Source organism: Eulemur rufifrons, chromosome 29, assembly GCF_041146395.1.
Source record: "Eulemur rufifrons isolate Redbay chromosome 29, OSU_ERuf_1, whole genome shotgun sequence".
NCBI classification, from domain to species: domain Eukaryota; kingdom Metazoa; phylum Chordata; class Mammalia; order Primates; family Lemuridae; genus Eulemur; species Eulemur rufifrons.
The window spans coordinates 29,610,615-29,616,614 of NC_091011.1; positions in this window are offsets into that span (position 1 = coordinate 29,610,615).

The window sequence follows — 6,000 nt, forward strand, 5'->3', positions numbered from 1 at the left end:
CAGCTATTTTTTCCATATATATTTTTAGTTGTCCAGATAATTTCTTTCTATTTTTAGTAGAGATGGGGTCTCGCTCTTGCTCAGGCTGGTCTCGAACTTCTGACCTCAAGCGATCCTCCCCCCTCGGCCTCCCACAGTGCTAGGATTACAGGTGTGAGCCACCACACCCGGCCTTAAACGGTGGTTTTTAAATAGATTTCACCAGCTATACTTGTGTGCTGGGAAGTGGTCCTCAGAGCTCCTCATGCTGCCATCCCAGAAGTGGAAACTTCAGTTTAGAAGACAAACAGCCATCAACATTGGCCTTGAAATGTTTTGTGATCTCCTCCTATGAAGCCAATGAATATACTGTTAGTATAAAATGACTAGCCGATCCTCAAATACATTTGTTTCTTCATTATCTCACAGATTGTTCTTTTTGAAAAAGGAATGGAGATATTGCTTTCCTAAGTTGGGGCTATATGATCAGAAACATTTAGTTAGAATGTGTTTCAAAGATAAAGTACTGTGATTAGAAACATTTCGAAGAAGTTGGACTTGAATGTAGGTATGAGAGCAATAAATGATTGCTCTCTAGGGACTATTTTAGGAGTAAATTATCTTACTGCCAAAGACATTGCTAAGGTTTTCTTCTAAAACATCAAGACTGATTATCAAAGAGTGGTTGGTATAAAACAAAATATCTAGTACCAGGGCAGTTGCTTGTGATTAATAATAAAAAGCCCAAACAGAAGTGAAGCAAAATCAACCTACACAATACTGCTCTCATTTACAAGGTCCCTGTTTCCTTGATCCCTTATAGCTGCTGTCCCCAACCCCAGGGCTGCAGCCCTATAGCGGTCTGTGGTCTGTTAGGAAACAGGCTGAGCATCACTGCCTGAGCTCTGCCCCACTTCCTCCTCCCCTGATCCCCACCCCCATCCCCAACTGTGAAAAAATTGTCTTCCATGAAATTTAAGAACCAGCCTATAGACTGCACAGCAGGAGGTGAGTGGCAAGAGAGCAAAGCTTCATCTGTATTTACAGCCACTCCCCATCTCTTGCATCACCACCTAAGCTCCCTGACACCCTGTCTTCCATGAAACCAGTCCCTGGTGCCCAAAAGGTTGGGGACCGTGCCTTATAGGGTTAAGGGCCTCTGAGCAGCCACCAAATTGATGGCAATCACAAAAATCCAATTTCGGTAATTGTCCCTGAATGCTATCATACAAAAGTAAAAGATCATGAAAGTCTTATTCTCTGTTCCTGAAACCAAAACGAATGTAAATGAGCACTTTACATAGTTATTACTTTAGCCTGGCCATGAAATGTTATCAGCTATAGGCTTCATTTAGACTAAAACTCAAAAGGTAAAAGTCCAAAAAGATAAGCCCTAGTTGAGTAGCTACTTTAACATAATAAAACATAAACATTAACATGAAATAATGGAAGTGATAGAGTTCCTGTGGATTTCTGCAACTTTTTTTTTTTTTTTTTTAGTGAACATACCTCAGAGAAACTAAGCATGTTCTTGAAATACTTTTTTATAGTAACTCAGTGGACATTAACTAAAATCATTTGCCCCTCATCAAAAAGACCCCTGGGAAAATGTAGATATATTTTATTGCCAAAATAATTTGATCACTAAACTATATCTGCTTATGAGTTAAAATATGGAAATTTACCCATTTTAGCAACATATTACACATCATATTTTAGCATTTCTAACCATGCAATTATGTATGTGCTTCTTTGGTAAATAATTTGTTTTGACTGTTAAGTATTGAAAGAAGGAGGTAAATAATTGATATTGTAGCTATCCTACCCTCATTTTTTTTTTTTTTTTTTTTTTTTTTTTTTTTTTTTTTGAGACAGAGTCTCACTCTGTTGCCCAGGCTAGAGTGAGTGTCGTGGCGTCAGCCTAGCTCACAGCAACCTCAAACTCCTGAGCTCAAGGGATCCTCCTGTCTCAGCCTCCCGAGTAGCTGGGACTACAGGCATGCACCACCATGCCCGGCTAATTTTTTCTATATATATTTTTAGCTGTCCATATAATTTCTTTCTATTTTTAGTAGAGATGGGGTCTCGCTCTTGCTCAGGCTGGTCTCGAACTCCTGAGCTCAAACGATCCGCCCACCTCGGCCTCCCAGAGTGCTAGGATTACAGGCGTGAGCCACCGCGCCCGGCCCCTACCCTCATTTTTTATAGTAAAAAAAAAAGCTGGCCTCAGGTTAAAAAGATAAATACTATTGAATGTTAAATAGAAGTTAGTTGGCATTTCTTGCTGATGCTTATTAATAGCCATACATATTTGTCACTGAGTTGCCCTTCATTTGTGCATACTGTCTGGTCTGTTTTTTTCCCTTTTATTTCCATTACTCGTGTCCATATGTAATTCATACACATGCACTAAAGATCTACTCTACATAAAGCACTCTGCTGGGTACTGAGAATCCAAAGATGAGAAGGACGTGATTATTTGTGCTAGGTGTCCTGATGGAACTATGAAAGCACAATGAGAGTGGGATGGGAAATGACTAATTTCATCTGAAAGAGGGATGTGATGAGGACTCACAAGAGAGGTACTGTTAAATCACCCTAATTATAAGAACAAGAGTTTGCCAGGTGAATAGGGGAGAGAAGGGTCATAAGGAAAAGAACATTAGGCATAGGGAACAATAGGAGGAAAGGCCTAGAAGAATAAAAGACCATGATGTGTTCAGAGCATTCCAGGCATGCAAAGTTAGGGAGTCCCCAAGACCCCCTTCAGGTTTAATAATTTACTAAAAGGAATCCTAGAACTCACTAGAAGCAGTTACGCTCATGGTTATGGTTTATTACAGCAAAAGGATACAGATTAAAATCAGCCTGTGGAAGAGAGACATAAGGCAGAGTCCAGGAGAAGTCCATGTGTGAAGTTTCCAATTGTCCTCTCCGAATGGAGTCATGGACAGTGTTAACTTCTCCCAGCAATGATGTAAGACAATATCCATGGAGTATCAACCAAGAAAGCTCATCTGAGCCTCAGTGTTCAGAGTTTTTATTGGGGTTCAGTCACAAATGTATGGTTGACTGCCGGCCCACATGGCTGACTTTTAGTCTCTAGCCCTTCTGGAGGTCAAGCTGATAATATATGGCCCAAAAGCACCACCATAAATCACATTGTTAGACCATCTAACAAGGACACTCTTATCAGGCAGGACATTCTAAGGGCTTTAAGATCACCTGCCAGGAGCTGAGGGCAAAGGCCTGATTTCTCTTTGGGTAAGCTTAATTCTTTAATATTCGAATCTAAGTAGTCTAGTCTGGCTGGCACACCAAGTGTATTAGAGGCTGGAAAGGTGGTCAGGGCCAGATGCAGAATCATTGATGGGGTGACAAATGGAGGAGGGGTAAATGCCATTAACAGAAGACATAGATCAAAGACATGCATAGAATTGACAGGTATATTTGGGGAATGTGGTTTTCAACATTACTTCCCTCCACATAGTGCCAGGAAGACCAGAATAGAGATATAATAAAACCAAAATCACAAGCAAAAGAGGAGCCGAGTTGTGTCTGTGTGTTGGAAAAATGGGGTGTTGTTTCACAACAGTGCCATGCAAGAAAATCTAACCAAGGAAAGCTACTTTAATTGGCCATCCAGTGGAAGTCAGCAAAAAGGATACTATGGGTATCAGGGTTCTTGTTATCTAATAAAATGGAAGAGCACAAAAAGCCTTCCAAGGCAGTCCATTTCTCCATTAGCCAGGAAGGATGTGTTGAGGTTGGCATACCCATCAAGGACAGTAACTACAATGGCTTACAGCTCTTTGACGAAACCTCAGGTGTGTGGTCTCCTGGCCAGGCATCTGCGGTTTCATATTGTCAGAGCATTTGTTGTATCACTGGGGGTTGCAGCTTTGTATAAGTTTGCTGTGGCTGAACCAAGAAAGAAGGCATATGCAGATTTCTACAGAAATTATGATTCTATGAAAGATTTTTGAGGAGATGAGGAAAGCTGGTATGTTTCAGAGTGCAAAGTGTTTTTGGAATATAAAGAATTTCTTGGCCGGGCACGGTGGCTCACGCCTGTAATCCTAGCACTCTGGGAGGCCGAGGTGGGCGGATCGTTTGAGCTCAGGAGTTCGAGACCAGCCTGAGCAAGAGCGAGACCCCATCTCTACTAAAAATAGAAAGAAATTATATGGACAACTAAAAAAAATATATATATAGAAAAAATTAGCCGGGCATGGTGGTGCATGCCTGTAGTCCCAGCTACTCGGGAGGCTGAGACAGGAGGATCGCTTGAGCCTAGGAGTTTGAGGTTGCTGTGAGCTAGGCTGATGCCACAGCACTCACTCTAGCCTGGGCAACAGAGTGAGACTCTGTCTCAAAAAAAAAAAAAAAAAAAAAAAAAGAATTTCTTTGGGTTGATTTACATAGAAGTTTATCATTGAACTATGTTCCTAAGCTATGAATATGTGGGCTGAGGAATAGTTTCTCTTGATAAATAAACAATTAACAAATACAAAAAGAAAAAAAAAGTCTTCCAAAGGAAATTTGTCAAACGGACCTTTCTACCACTCCATTGTACAGAAACATGCCTTAGGCATTTCCCTATTTTTCATCATTTAAGCTATTTTTAAGTTCTAAGCTACTAAAACCAAAGTTATAGTCTCAGAAAATTTGGGGGCAAGAGAGGTCTTAAAGCTCCTTTAAGTCCATTTTTTGTTTAAGACTAGCACTAGATTGCCTGAATGAGAATCTTCTGGGCAGATTTCTCAGTCTCATCAACAGAGATTCTGGCTCAGCAGATGGGGGCTGGGGGTAAGAGTGGAGCATGGACCTCTGCATTTTAATAAGCCCATAAGTCTTGGATCTACCTATGAGGCCTTCAAAATATTTTGCACACTGGTAATTACTTCCTTCTAATGATTTGTTTAGATAAGTCCCCGGAACACATTTGGTTTGGTGTATTAGAATATCTCCCATGCTTCTTCTTGAATTCTTCCTGCCCCACCCTACTTCTTTGTTTACATTGTGAATATAAATTTTTCTCTTCTTGACTAAAGAGTCAGTGGAGATAGAAACATTAATTTATCTGAGTCAGTGAGTATCAGTGCCATGCTGGGAAACAGAAGGATGTCAGCATTAAGATGATGATGATATTCCTATTACTTCTCCTTCTCCTCCTCCCCCTCATCATCATCATCAATGTATTATAGTCTTGCTCACTAATCTTTCCAGATAAATTGCACTGTAAATTCGTCAAGAGAGTGTGCTGGAGATTATAACTGGTAATTAATGTAACCTAACTTGGTGAACATGCTAATATTTTCCATAGTCTTCTCACGCAAGAACAAGGCATATGTTTTCATAAATTGATTTTTCCTCTTCTATTAGAGTTTTGCATTCTCCTGTAAATAAATAGCTTCTATCAGAATGTGAAATTATAGATCATGTTAATGAAATCCTCCATAACTAATATATTTTAATTTTTATTAAACAACTTATGTAGACATGGAACATTTGATATCCTATGTGAAAAACCATAATGCATGATGCCATGTAAAAATACAATGGCATTTGAGGAAAGATTGGAAAGAATTATATAAAAATAAAGACTTACGAGATTATAGTAGTACTTTTTTCCTTCTTGGCAAATTATTTTTAATAATATTGTTAAATTCTTATGAAAAGAAATTAAGTAAAAATGGTGACTTTTACATTTTCTTTTAAAAATGTGACTTATACCCTTTTCCTCTTAAAAGTGTGATGAATTATGCCCTACTTCACTTCGCTTTCTAGGAATAAGCATTATGGGGTCCCAAATACAATTTTTTTAAGGTTTCAATTACTAAGCTTTCTTTAGGATTTGATAATTTCTACATTTTACATATTATTTTATCTTACCATGTTATCCATTTTCTTGCTTTTGTTTTATCAGCTTTATTATTGTATTTATATTATTTATATAGCCATCCACTTCTAGGTAGAAATAAAATTTGTTAGAATATAAAAGAATTATAATCCCTGAAT